This window comes from Ictidomys tridecemlineatus, chromosome 4 (assembly GCF_052094955.1).
Source record: "Ictidomys tridecemlineatus isolate mIctTri1 chromosome 4, mIctTri1.hap1, whole genome shotgun sequence".
NCBI lineage: Eukaryota > Metazoa > Chordata > Mammalia > Rodentia > Sciuridae > Ictidomys > Ictidomys tridecemlineatus.
Genome location: NC_135480.1, coordinates 161,343,805 through 161,359,603, shown reverse-complemented (window position 1 = coordinate 161,359,603; position 15,799 = coordinate 161,343,805).

Here is a 15,799-nt window from a genome sequence, read left to right as displayed (position 1 = left end):
ATGAGGAGTCTGAACGTTGGAGTAGTGGGGAGCCAATGCATGTGTTTAGGAGGCATGTGTCAGGATCCTATGTGGATCATAGGAAGGGATCCAGTGACACTGTGGAAGATTAGCCATAAGGGAAGATGGTCAGCAGGTAGACCTGACGGAAGTGGCTGAAATATTGCAGGTGAGAAGTTTTAAATATCTAGCTTAAGGCACAATAAGAAGAAAGTTCTAAAAGGAAGGGCATTTTGAGCTAGAATTAAAAGCATTTGGTAATGGACCAGCGGTGTTGTGAGGAAGAGGAGGGATAAATGGCAACTATGAGCTCTGGGCTTGAAAATTGGGCAGTAGGGTGGTAACACTACTCATCAAGACTGGGGCTCTGTAGAAAAGGAGTTGGCATAGTGAGGAAGACAAGTTTGATCTGGGCTATATTAAGAATTCAGTTTTATACTAATCACGAATCAATGAACTGTAAGAAACAAACTCACTCAAATATATGCAAGTAAATAGAAATTTACTGTAAGAGTCATTCAAATGTAGATTTATGAGGTCTAAGAATGTGTTTTTCTCACTCAAAAAAAAAAAGACCTCTTACACCCAGCAAAGTTTCTGACATAAAATAAGTTGTCAAATCATATTTGAGAAATGAATGATTAATTTTATTTAAAAATAACAACAGCATCAAAATTAATAGAGCAGAGTCCTGCTGGCACTGGAAAATTCTCAGCCACCCCTCCGTCTCTCCCTGAGTTCTTGCTGTGCTTTTCTTTGCTTCTCTTTTCCTGTCTGCTCCTGTCTCTGGAGTCTCCCTATGTCTTTGCTTTCTCTGTTTATATATCAACAAGACAAGGTCCCAAGCCCATTTCACGGTAGATTTCTAAGAGCCCACTGACAGGACATTGATTCCCAGGCAAGGGAATTTGATTGGCCCAGCTTGTATCCGTCAGTCAAAATAGCTGTGGCCCAAGGGATGAAGACACATAGTGATCTACTCAGCTTGGGACATGAGAAGACAGAAGGAGGTGATGTTGCAGACAAAAATGACTAGTATCTCTGGTATACCGCTACACCAAACATCTGGGTGTGGCTGAGAATATGGGACCTACGTATTGCTCAGAGAGGTGGTAGTCTTGGAGTCATTAGCAAACAGATGTGGTTGAAATCACTGGTTTAAATGAGAAACCTGATGAGAGGATACAGAATGGTGTGCGTACATACAAGTGATAGAAGCCAAGATGCAGAAAATAGGAAGGGGAGAAAACAATGAATTAGGAAAGCAATTGTCAGAGAGGTATGAAGAAAATTAGGAGAGATGGAAAAGGAAAGAGAGAATATTAAGAAATAGAGAACAGTTTTATCATTGTTTTTTTAAAAGGATATGTTGATGGTTTCACAAGCCTATGAGTTGAGAGAAAAGTTGAAGATTGTGGTTTTGGATGTCAGCCAGACATTTGACAGTGTCTTCCATGATATTGTTTAGGGACAAGATAAAGAAATAAGGACTGAATGGAGTTCAGATGGAAGGGTGATCAATTAGGCAAATGAAGAATCCCAAAGGGATGCAGGTTAATGGAATGGGATCCACCATCAGATGCTCTAATGTGAGCTAAAAGGCTCTAGTTTAGTTTTGTCTTTGTGAACATTTTATAAACTAAAAGGTTGTAAACAAAGATGATTTATTTATCTAATTTATGAACATCACGCAGCTGGGAGGAACAGCAAGAGATTTGTGGGGTGGAGTGAGGGTCCCACATGTACTCACTGGAAAGGGGACAGAGTTTTACTTATTATTTTGTAAATGGAAGTATATTAAATGTTATGATGTAGAGAGCCGAGGAACCATGTTCCAATCCTGACTGTGACAGGATAACTTGGCAACTCACTGAAATTGATGATTTCCAAACTATACCTGGATTAAATTCCTGCCAGTAGAATGGGAACGGGGAATTCATATTTGTAACCGTTTTTCCAAGACATTCAAATACTACCCAGAATCATCCACAGACTAACATATGGGAATAATTACTTAAACCTCTAATAGACTCAATGCCTTACTCCATTTTCTCTTGCTGTAACAAAATACCTGAGGCTTGGTACTTTATAAAGAGAAGCAATTCATTTATATCACAATTTGGGAGACTGAAAGTCCAAGATCCACAGCTTCATCTGTTCAGCAGCTGGTAAGGATTGAATGGCAGGTGGTGTCACAATGAAGGGAGAATGTACAGAAGAGATCACATAGTGAGGTAGGAAACCTGAGGTATTCAGGAGCCAGGCTCAATCTTTTTATAACCTATTCTTGTGGTAACTAACTGGAGCCCCCAAAGAGCTACATTAATTCTTTCCAGGGGAATCCAATAACCCACTTATCTTCCACTGGGCCCTGCCTCTCAACGGTTCCACTGCCTTTTATCATTGCCACATTGGATACAGCTTCCAGAACATGAACTTTTTAGGGCCACTCAAACTATACCAAAACACAGCACTCAGTTTCTACATCTCTCTAGTTTAGGTTGATTCCTAAGGCCCTTTCCAGCTTTGCCATTTGTATCTGTGCTATTACAAGGAGAATGTGTTCCTCATCAGATGAGTCTGCCTAACATCTAAGTGCAGACCTCCTCCCCATGGTAAGGATTGAAATACCTCCATGACACCCATAGTCAAGAATCATCATTCTGTGACCTTAGTAAACCTGTGTAGTGACTTTAAAAAGATGATTTATTGGTATATATACATTATTAAAAAATTAGTTGGATAAGGGGATAAATAAAACTTTAGGTCTTAAACAATGAAGGTTCAGTGGCAATGTTATACAGAGGATCTCTTTCCTAAATGTATCTTCGTATGTTTGCTTAACCCCCCCCGAGTTCACCTTTAAATGTCCCATTGTAGTCTAAATGGAGAGAGAAGCAAGTGTTCTGGGAAAAGATCAGGACAAGTGTTAATGACTGTGCACCATGGATTTCTCTCACAGCCTTGAGTAAAGCTAATTTCCTGCCACAGAACAGACTTAATGGGGCAGTGAGTGGAAGACTATGGTAGAGTCATTAATGTCTCCTCTGGAGGAGGAGAAACTAGTAAACTTCCAGTGATACTTGAGGATAACACCTCAGTCAGTTGTCCAGGGAATCTCATCCAAGTAGCTCAGAGTAAGCCTAACCTGGCACCTTATTCTACAAACACTGAGTACTCACCATGCACCAATCACTTTTATAAGGGAGGTCACAGTCTCGTGTAAAAGACAGATAATGAGTTACAAAATAATATAACTGCCAATATGGAAGGGTTATGGACATAAGGTGTCCTCCCCCCCCCCAAAAAAAATGACCTCATATGAGACAGTGCAGGGATGTTCATAGGTCAAATGATTCGATTATGAGAGCTGTAGCCTGATCCATTAAACTTGAATGGATATCTGGGTGGTATCTGTAGGCAGGGGGTGTGTGGCTAGAGGAAGTAAGTCACTGGGAGTGTACCTTTGGGGATTATATACCTTGTCCTGCCTCCTCACACACCCTCAGCTTCCTGGATACCAAGAGCTGAGCAGCTTTCCTCCCCCACACCCTTCTGCCATGATGTTACGTCTTGCCTTGTGCCTAGAGTAACGGAATTTGCCAACCAGGGATTGAACCTCTGAAATTGTGACCCCCAAATAAACATTTCCTCTTCTAAGCTGTTTTTGTCAGATATTTGGTTCACAACCACAAAAAGCTGACAAATACAGGAAGCTAGGAGAAGATCAACCATCCCATCCTTTCCTCCAGAAAAGAGGACCACCTGAAAAGGATTTTGAGAATAAGAAACAAAAAGCTGAGCCTTGGAGAATCAAGTTGGAAGCCTCTGCAGGTAGATCTAGTTAGGTATCAGTGGGACAAAGGCCCCAGGAAAGGGTGTTCTGAGCAGTTATAAGCTCAAGGACATACACGTACCAAGTGTACTGTATGTGGAGACCTGCAACTGCACACAGCAAGTCTGGGAATGATGAGAGGTGAGGCTGCAGGGAAAGCGGTGACAAAAATGTGACACCCTCCCCTGAGAAACCCAGCCTTGATCTTGTAGAAAATGAAGTCTCTGAGGGCTGACAGCATAAGCATGAGCTCTATAGCCCCATCTAGAGGACGGGTTTAATAGAGCCGTCGCCAGAGACAGGAAGACCAATTACAATGACCACTTATGAGCCAAGGATGTCCAAAGCCAGTCTGGAAACATAGTGAGAGGGATGAAGGGGAGAGTAATTGCTTTTTAATATTTAAGACCCATCAACTGGACTTGCTGATATGTAGGATGAGAAGCAGAAGGAAGCTGGAATGAATTCCTACGCTTCTGGTTTGGAAAATAGGATGGTACTAACTTAAGAAGACATTATAGCAGAAAGAGCAGGCAACGTAGATTGCCATGAGGTTTGGATGAGAAGGAAATGAAATCAAATGGTAGCTAGAGGAGGATGGAGACAGTAGAATATCCATTTTAAGAAGCCTGAGACTGCATCTCTATTATTCACTCATGATACTCTCAACACCTAAAGCAACAAGTGTTCCTGTAAACCCTTCATAAATTTTACTGTGAATGGATACAGAAGGGCTCATGGAAGGATCATTGAGATGAGAAAAACCTGAACATGTTTGCAGGAAGGGAGGAAAAGTGTTGACAGGTGGAAATGCAGCCATGACAGAGAGAAGGAGAGTGTACTTGATAGGGTGAAGGGAGTCAGAATCTACCACACCACTCTACCCCACTTTGGCATAAGGACTATTTTGAGCTGAAGGAAACAGAATCAACAGATACAGGAAGAGTTCTCTGCCTTCCCCTTTTATCTGCTTAAACCCGGGCCATAAAATTTCCCTTTGTGAAGCTGGCCTCCCCAACACCAGGAAAAAAAAAGAGCAACTCTGATGGCCAGAGACGGAGAGCTGATCTCAAAGAGAGTTTGCAGAAACAGATACTACTACAAATAACCTTTCTCTTCCATTAACTTTCCCATTTATTTTCTAGTCACTTTCCCATGATATATATATATGTTGTCCCTTGAAGGCCAAACTCCCTGTTTTTTGTTGAAATTGTATATAAGTCCCCAAGTCTATCCACTTCTTTGAGTTTTCAGTGAACTGCTGTGCACATAATTATTAATAAAAGTGTCTCACCTTTGCCCTGTTAATCTGGCTTTTGTTAGTTTAATTTGCAGGTTCCCAGCAACTAAACCAGGGGGGAGAGAGGACAGGTTTGTATTTTTTTTTTCTTTGCCTGTATCAGGTCCCGCAAGAGGTGAGAAGAGATGAGGTCAAGGGCACAGATATTTTACAAAAGGTGTGACATTGCATCCTCTGAGACAAGAGAAAGGTTGCCATGGATACATAGAAATATAGAGAGAATGCTGGGAAGTTAAAGGAAGTTGTGCCTGATGGGCCCCCATTTCCTTGATGAAGTAGGAGTCAGAATGAAACCCCTCCCTCTGACCCTTTCTCACTATCCTTAAACCAACTGAGGCAGAAAAGCTGGCCTTTTTGTCCCCTGTCAGATCCTGAGTTATGCCTCCGTCAGCATAATCGAGTCCCACGGGGGCCTGGCACTCAATCTATTGAATGGGGGCTAAAGAATTTAGAAACTCCTTTACAACAAAAGAAGCCTCATTTTCAAGACTTACCATATACTTTGAGATTAAAAAAAATGCTTTTTCCTTGACCTCTACTCTCTTCCTTTAAGATGAATTCTTTATCATAAAGGTCTTTATTTCTTCAAGGGCAGAGAACTTTGCCAGCCTCTTCTATCAGCTGGAAGGCATGTCTACACTGGAAGAAATCCCAAGGCAAAAACAAAAATAAGTCAGGCTTTAAACTGTCTCTCACCATCCAAATTAATAAAACTATTGCATGTCACAGAGCTGTGTATCCATTCATTGAGAGATGATTTGAAAAAGTCAAATGCACAAAAGGCTATAATGAGAAGCGAAGAATATGACTCTGCAAATGAGAAAACACAAAATGTATGCCACGTTCATTTTCCCTGACCAAGAAAGAATCATGACTATTGAAAATCAGCAAACAAAATCAGGAAAACAGGCTCTGTGCACCCTCATCTTTTCATGACAGGGCTTAGAGTCTGACTCAACCACTCTCAAGTGGATAAAGAAAATGCCCTTGCACAATTTTTGACCTCTGATTTAATCTTGAGTTGTCAGTTTGGGTCCAACCCGGTCTCTTTAAACTGAGTCTCTGGTTAGAGCTCAGTTTTTCCTATTGTGGGTGGCTGGTATGTGACATCATGGTAGGTTACAGAGGTAAGACAGAGCCCTTGGGTCCATACAGTGTCTTCTAGATCAGTGCTTCTGAAACTTCAGTGTGATGTGACCTTCCTAGGTATCTTGTTACAGTTTAGATTCTGAACCTAAGGGTGTGAGGGTCACCTAGGAAACTCTGCATACTATCTAGATCCTGCTGATACTGATGCTGCTGGTCCTTGGCCAACTTTAAGTAGTGAGATTTGAGGTCCTTGCAGATCTCTACTAAAATATGTCTGCTCTACTCAACTTCTAGGCTGGTGACCACTGAGATGGCATATGACTTATGCCAAAAAACCTTCTGAACTGGAATACTGGTCCTCACTACTACATCCACCTTTACTTAGTTATGACATCTTTGCACACTGGGGTCTCTTTGACTCTATGCAGCTCTGGTCCTCTGGCCCTCTCAGTGAATGTGAACCTACTCACTAAGACCCAGGGGAGCATCAGAGCACAGAGCAGAGCTCCCCACTCACCTCTCAAGCTTCCTCCTCCTGCTTTGGTGCCCATCTCCTATGGCATCTGGGAAGAGGTGACATGAGGGATTTCTTTGGGCTTACAGCTTTCCTCCAGCTCCATGCAGAATGCCATCCACCTGACCCCCACAGCATTCTTTTTTTTTTTTTTAAGAGTGAGAGAGAGAGAGAAAATTTTTTAATATTTATTTATTTAGTTAGTTTTCAGTGGACACAACATCTTTATTTTATTTTTATGTGGTGCTGAGGATCAAACCCAGCTCCCTGCACATGCCAGGCGAGTGCGCTACTGCTTGAGCCACATCCCCAGCCCCCCCCCCCAGCATTCTTATGTGTAGCTCTGTGTTTCTGAGGCCTCATATCAGAGTGTACTTTATAAAGGAGGAAAACCAAAAACAACAACATGCTTTCTGCTGGCTGTGTCTCTGCCTCTCGTGCTGTAGCCCACCTGAGTGAGAAGGGATGCACTTTCTGTTTTTTTCTCTGTGTTATCCTGAGTTATGCCTTACTACTATGGACTGAATGTTTGTGTCCATCCAAAATTCATGTCGGAACCTTAATCCCCAGTTGAAGCCTTGATTCCCAGTGTGACAGTATTTAGAGGTGGGACCATTGAGAATTAAGTAAATTTAGATGAGGCTCCAATGGTGAGATTAGTACTCTTACATAAGAGACTGGAGTACTCTCTCTCTTTTTCTCTCTGCCATATGTGAATATAGCAAGAAGCCAGCCATCTGTGAACAAGGAGGAAGGGCCCTCATCATGAACCTGACCATGCTGGCATCCTGACCTCAGACTTAAACTCTCTAGAGCTATGAGAATTGAGTGTTTTGTTATTCAAGCCACCCAGTCTATAGCATTTTGTTATGGCAGTATGAGCTAAATAACACATTCCCTATGCATAATTGGTTTACTTATTCATATATGTATATGTATGTACACGTATATACACACACACATACATACACACACACATATATACATAAATATTTATACTAATGCTATAGTTTATAATTTTGTTTATGTAGCCCACTCTTTCCCTTCTGACTTTATTATACTATAGAAATTACTGTATTTTATAGACCTCCCACCCTAAAAATCTAGCTTTTCCTGAAGATCCAGAACTCCAGTATGCTGTTCACTGATATATAATACTGACAGAGGGAATGTGACAGTTCCATAGTCTTAGATAAAATGACTCAACATCCTTCCCAGAATAAACTTTGTTGAAGACAGAGAACACCTATTCTGACTGGGCTGGACTTGTGCACCTAAACAGCTTATTGGTACTTCAATGGTGGTTGTTGTTGATGATGTAAGGAATTTTTGTTGTTAAAGCTTTTCTTGTTTAAAAAAAAATCTGATTCATGATTATTTAGGTCCTCTGATTGCCACATGGCAGGATTAGTTTGTTATAGGGTACAAGCTTTTTCTCCTTGTCTGGAATATGCCTCTCCCACTTTTCTGTCTTGAAAATTCTGATTAAGTCTTTAAAACTCAGGTGCAACGTTTCTTCTCTGAACAGCTCTTAATCCCCTCTCCATCCAGGTAGATTTGAATTCTCTTTGTGCCATCACTATATCTTGCAAGCATCCATGAATCATAAGTAGTTGCCACCATGACTATCTCCCTTAAAAAGCTCTTTGTATCATTTACACTGGTCTGTGATTTGTCACAGGTAGATGATCAATAAATTTTTGTCAACTGAGTGACTGGCTGAATAAGAAAATGAGTGGATCTCAAGTGTCAAGGCCAAAGTTGTACAACCAGGAAAAAGAAATGCTGGAATCCAACATAGGGTCACCATCCCAAGACCCACTTTGCCAGGCACAGTGCTGCTGTGCACTCTTGGAATTCAAATGAATGACGCTTGCTGTCTAGCTGTGGTCTTCAGGAGTGCAATGCCATCCATGAGCCTTACATGTTTTTTCTTTCCTTTCCTCTTCACCCTTTCTCTGATGAAGTACAAATTTACCAAAATTGTCCCTGAGACTGCATTTTAGGGTAAGCGTTAGCAACAGAACAGAGAAGATTTTCATCAGACTGAGACCTAAAGAAAAAGGAGCAGGATAGAACTCCCTTCCTTGAATCCTTCCTATAAGAATTGCTTGTACTTCTGGGGTGTTTATTATGTGTTGACTTGTGGTAAGTTTTTCATTTAATCATAACAATTTCCTTGAATATAAGCCTAATTAGTTTTCCTTACTTCACAAATGGACAACTAAAACTCTAAGAGATAGTGCTAATTGCCTAAGGCTGCATGGTTTTGGTAGTAGCAGAACTGAGACACAAGCCCATCCAGGCCTGCCTGTCATTAAAACCCACTACCCTAGGACGACGGAATCAGCAGGAATAGAAACCAGTATAGAAGCCAAAGGGGAAATTAATTATGAATTAACATTTACTAGAGGTAGTACATATCTGTCCATCTTGGTATCATTGAATATATCCTATATATTCTATATATACAAAGAGCCATCCTGCATCTTTGAATATCTTTCTTAAATTTGGGTAATTTTGCACATTAAAAGTCCCACCTCCCAAAAGCAAAAGCCAAGTCTTGCCCTTGGGCAAAAAGGCCAAATGTCATTACCATACACATCAAGACTGGTGAAATGGGTAAGTAAAGGCAGCTCACAAAAACAGAAGCAACAGCAAGTGTGCAGATTCCTAGAATGCACTGCATCCTAGGAGAGGGCACAGAGGTCTAATAGTCTAGCAGAGTTCCAGAGACAGACCCCAATCTTGGGCTATGGAACTTAAGAGGTGATTAAGGAAGCACTGGCCCCTCTTGTCAGATAGTAAGGGATCTGTATACCATAGTAAAAAGGCATTAGCTTCAGCTCTGCCCTCTGCTTTCATGGTTGGGGTAATGCAGGGCATCCCCTAATACCATGAGGATGCTGAATACCGAGGCTTGGAATTGTAGTTGTAGAGGTAGCAAGCTCTTGGCTGGAACCCCATATCCCAATCAGCACTCAAGACTGAAGAAGTACCAGCCCTTCTCCTGGGATCTGAGTCTCATGCTTGGGCAGAAGAGACTAATTAAGCACTAAGCCAGTTTCCATCAAGTTGCAAGGGAGCAGCACATTTTTTAGAAGGCAACCTGCAGAGAATCTACCTAGGACAACTTTACCCCTTTTCTCCTCATTTTCCAGCCTCCCTTGCAGCAAGGGTATAAGTATATGACTGAGGCGCTATCAGTCAGATGCATAATTATGAGATTTTTATTTAGAAAAGAGTAGTTTGAGGACACGGGAGCATGAAATCTGTTTTGGGGTGAGGCTGCTAGAGAGGCCTCTGGCTTCTGGGAAAACCAGAAGTGGTGACTCAAGTTCAGGGATCAGCATTAGCAGGGGCTATTGTATTGTGCTCAGTGGTGGTTGCTACAGGGCTGCCTCTGGAACAGACCCATGGCATAGTTTGGATATGATTTCTATTTGTATGTCCTCTAACTGATTTAGCCCTCCCTTCTCTGAGCTACCCAGTGATCTGGAATACATTTATCTGCTTCAACCAGCAGAAGTAGCTTCTGTTGTTTACAACTTAGAAGCAGAGTAAAAAATGGTTCATCTATTTTGTACCTATCATCCTGGGCACTGTCCTGCTCTTTATCTCACTGAATTCTCACACAAACCCAGCAAGGTAGGTGCAATTTGCATTACTGAAGAAAAATTAAGCCAGGCAGTGGCAGGAGAGGGCACAGAGGCCTAAATCCACAGAGAGGATGTGAGAGGTCTTGTTCATCCAGTTGTGGAATTTGGGCTTTGTTCCATAAGCAAGGTTTGCATGCCCCAGATTGTGTGTGAGATGCACATCATATACCTGGCTGCAGATCTAAAGGGTTAGCAGCTTCTCTAAGATTCTGGCTTCCACGTATCCTTGCACAGTGTCCCTTTTGGCAGTTCGGGTTGGCAGCTAGGTGTTCCAGATTTCTCAGATTCTTCCACAAACTCTGACTTACACATTACTGCTTCAGGGCAAGTGGCTAGAGACTCTTCTCTGACCCTCTGATTCCTTCCACCAGACTTTCACATTTCAACTTCCTCACAGACATATAAGCTTCAAGTCTTACACTAAACTTGTGATTTCCAAAATGTGTCAATTTCTCCCCCAGTGGACTGGGCCTGACACAATCTGCAAAATGAAAAGTGGATGGAAAAGAGCATGAGTGGTAAAAATAAATCCACAGTGCATAATTCTGCTCAAAATATTCTAGAATAATGGAACAACTTTGGATATCATAAACTTGAATTCTAATCTTAGCCTTGCCCAATATATATGTGTGATATTCAGTAAATTACTAAACATCTCTGAGACTCGGTTATTTCATTTTAAAATGAGGATTATATTTTTCTCATTGAGTTGCTGATGATTGAATGCTTTTAAGTGTGAATATTTTTATAACCAACATTTATAAATCAAATATAATGAGGATATATATTTATTACCCACTTTAAATAAGAATTGTTGTCTTAATATTTATTTTTAAGGACTTTCAAGGTAAAAATAAACACCTCTATAAAACATTGTTTTAAATAATATTTAAATATATATTAGTTAAGATAGTAAATAAAGGGCTGGTGTTGTGGCTCAGTGGTAGCGCACTTGTCTGGCACGTATGAGGCACTGGGTTCGATCCTCACCACCACATATAAATGAATAAATAAATAAGTGAAGTAAAGGTAGTGGGTCCATCTACACCTTTAAAAAAAGATAGTAAACAAAACTGTGATTGCTCTGGGCAAGTCTAGGTTTTTATAGGTCATAGATTTTTAAGCTTTTAGGATATTTTTAGATTATAAGTAAGAAAAATATGTTGAACATAGCAGGCACTTGATTGCTAACTAATATGGGATCATTGTTTACATAAAGTTGCATTCAAGCAATAAAATAAAAACAGAAGAGTGGGCAGGAGTTCACTGTGTTCACATGGACAAGCACATTAGCAGCTTTGAGAATAGTTGTATCGGGTTCACTTCCCCCAAGCTAACATCCCAGTGATGACTTGGCTCTTTGGAAGTCAGGTTTCTCATCAGTTACTGAGGAAAGCTTCATGTGGGATCTTCCAACTTCTGTCAGTCTAGGACCATGAACGTGGGCTCTTTTGGCTATAAACTTCACTCAGTCTCTTATTCACCAAATGAGAAAAGTGATTGATAATTAGATTCTTCCCAACCCTGGAATTTGATACTTTTTAAAGAATAACAATAGCATGGTATGTGTTACAACAGCATTTTAATTCACTGTGTATATAATTTAATCCTCCTTTCCCCAAATGATACCAAATTATGTCTACTTCCCTTTGATAGGCAAAGAGATAGAGGCAAAGAAGAATGAAGTAAATCTCAAAATGGCATCCAGTTAAAAAGAACAAAGACCGAGGGAGCTCCAAGAGTGGTGGAGGATATTGGTTCTGATAGTCTTTCTGTCCTATCTTTAAGCTCTGGCTCTACCACTTAGTACTTTTGTGGTTTGAGGCCAAACTACTTAAACCCTTCAACCCTCCCTTTGTTCTCTGCTTACTAGTGGTGATACCAATTGCACTGCCCTCTAAGGGTTGCTGTGAAGATTGCATGAAATACTTGGTTCAGTGTTCAGGAAGTATCATCCCTGCTGGAGATGATAACGATTTCACATCTTCACAAAGTGTTTCCTTTTAACAGCACACAGTATTCTAAGTAAATTGACATTCCAAATCCCATGCCCTTGCACCAATGATTTTTGACAAACATTTACTCCTCTTACTGATTAGAAAGACTAATGCAGCATACCTGGCTAAGCTGTGTAACATTTTATGTGGACTCAGACACAAATATTTTTTTAAAGGCTCTTTCTGACAGATTTCTGAACATCATATTTACAAGCATCTTTCCCACAACTTACAGGAAGGCACTTGGCAATCCAGAAGGAGTTTTTCATCATGCTAATTAATGCAGACAATGCATCCTTCCTTCACTCAAAAAGGTCAGAGGAATGTGTCAGATCTCTCTTTCATTGATTAGAAAATATTCACCTCCTTCTGACCTTTCCCCTACTTTCACCCAGCAGAACTGATGATGCCGTTAGGATTTATTGGATAATTCTCCACCCTAGTGCCTAATGGTGAGAAACCTCTTGACGTCTTTGCACTCCGCTATGCTCATTAGGTACAGAAAGGCCCTGAGAAGATAGCAAATGTATTCAGATTTTTTGTTGGTCTGCAGTTTGATGTAATATTGTTTTATTTTTGGCCCCCAATTGCTCAGCAAAAAAAAAAAAAAAGGCATTGGTTAAGCTGCTGATTTCCTCTAAATCGCTGAGCACAGGGATTGTAGCTTGATGAAGTCATTTAGTGCTGGATGTTTATATTCAAACTATGCCAGTGGCTCTGCTGGAGTTTTGCATGAGGAATGTGATGATGTTTTTGTTCTTTATGGAGTTGAAATAACCATGAATTTACCAGAACTACCTTGCAAAGGGATTTTTAAAATTTCTTTCAGTTTTAGGGCTTTGAAAAATAAATTTCTGTTTATGTTTTCAGGGAAGAGAATGGCACAGAGAGAAAGCATGTAATGTTGATCTAATAAACTTAGTTGTGATTTCTCCAGGTATTTCTAAGTTTTGAAGCAGCATGTTGGTCACTAGTTTTAAGTGTGGCATACTCAGGACATTTCCCAAGAAATATTATGGAAGTTTGTTTGGATTTTTTAAAAAAAGCATGGTAGTGGCATTGATATTAAGGGGAGACTCCATGTATGTATAATATGTCAAAATACACTCCACTGTCATGTAGATCTAAAAAAACCAAATTTTTAAAAGCTAAAAAAAAAAAACTAAAGGGCACAAAGAGAATAGGGGATGAGAATACTATTATATAATAAATCTGGCTCATTCTCATTTTACTTTTCTAATTTTCTTTTTTCCTTCCTTTCTTCCATCCCTAAAGAGAAAAGGATGAGCTGAGAAGGTGGCTGTGCTTATCCAAAATGAGAAAAAAATGTTGAATTAAGAGAATTGTTGGCTCTCCAGCTATCCATTCAGCCATCTACCCATTCAATAAACATTTGTTGAACACCTGTAAAATGTTAGATGGTATGCTAGAGACATATAAACAATACCAAGCGTTCATCGATTCAGTTATTCATGTAATAAACCTTACCAATTAGCCAATGTTTGATTCAGAAAAAGTGAAAACACATGGAATGAGTGTACAAAAGTATTCAAAATTCTGAGGGAGAAAAAATTGAGGCAGCATAGGGTATTGGAAATTTTTGGTCTTTGGAACCACCTGGCCCTGATTAACATAACATCCCTATTGTAGCAGGCTGCTAATTTTCCTTTAGTCTCCATTTTCCTCTTCTTCTTCAATAATATAAACTCTAAAAATAGCTAGAAATAGGGCTACTCAGGATAAATGTATCTCAGTCTCCTTTGCCCTTTGGGCAAAGCTTTGAGATTAACTTCTGGTCAATGGTCTCAAGAAGAATTGATGTTTGTAACTTTAGGAAGTGTCCTTAAGTAAAGTGAGACTTCTCTTCTATTTTCTTCCTCCTCAGCCCCGCCCCACCCTTTGTGTTAGCAAGTAATGCTGTAGCACTAGTGAAAGCTACTGCTACAGCAACCACATTATACCATCAGGTGAAGTCTTACATAGAAGATGGCAGAATAAGCGATGTGAGCCACAGACTTCAAGAATTGTGAGGTCACTATAGCAGCTCTATGTCACCTATAAGAAGGAAATACAACTCAGATTTTGTTTTACGCACTCTTGTGTTCCTGTCACTTTTATACAAAGCTTATCCTAGCCAGACCTTAAGTAAACACAATCTTTTAAAAAAAATTAATTTGTTTTAATTAGTTATACTTGATAGTAAAATACACTTTGATACACCATATATAATGGAGTATAATTTCTCATTCTTCTGGTTATACATAATGCAGAATCCCACTGGATATATAGTTACATATGTACATAGGGTAATAACATCTGATTCATTCTACTACCCTTCCTACCTCCTCACCCCCTCCCTCCCTTCACTCCCCTCTATGTAATCTAAAGTAACTCTATTCTTCCCTAGCCTCTCCCTCCCTATTGTGCATTAGCATCCCCATATAATAGAAAACATTGGGCCTTTGGATTTGGGGGATTCATTTATTTCACTTAGCATGATATTCTCCAGCTCCATCCATTTACCAGCAAATGGCATAATTTCACTCTTCATTAAAGCTGAGTAATATTCCATTATATGTATATACCACATTTTTTTTTATCCATTCATCTGTTGAAGGGTACCTAGGTGGATTCCATAGTTTAGCAATTGTGAGTTGAGCTGCTATAAACATCAATGTGGCTGCATCACTGTAACATGCTGATTTTAAGTCCTTGGGGTATAAATCGAGAAGTGGGGTACTAGGTCAAATGGTGATTCCATTCCAAGTTTTCTGAGGAATCTCCATACTGCTTTCCATAATGGTTGCATCAATTTATATTCCCACTGGTAATATATGAATGTACCTTTTACCCCACGTCCTTGCCAACATTCATTGTTGTTTATATTCTTGATAATTGCAAATCTGACTGGGAGGAAATGAAATCTTTGACTGGTTTTGATTTTCAATTCGCTAATTGCTAAAGTTGTTGAATATTTTTTCATGTACTTGCTGATCAATTGTATTTCTTCTTCTGCAAAGTGTCTGTTCAGTTCCTTAGCCCATTTATTGATTGGGTTATTTGAGTAAACACAATCTTAAGCCCCCTGAGACTATTTCCTCATCTATAAAATGAAACTAACAATACCTATTTTAATATCTGTTAGAAAGACTGAATTAAAAGAATAAATCAATTTAATTCACTTACAACAATTCCAGGTATCTAGTAGGATTATTAAAATGGTAACTACATTTTTAATAATGTTCTTTGTCTATCCAAACTCCTGATACACAAGTTTCCAAAATTTGAATAGACTCAAAACTCCTATTATCGATAGTTATACCCACCAGGGAAGTGCTGTGATCTGCTAGTGAAAACAGTACACCTGTGTGTTGTTGTCAGGCTTAGCTGTCCTAAGGACTAGGT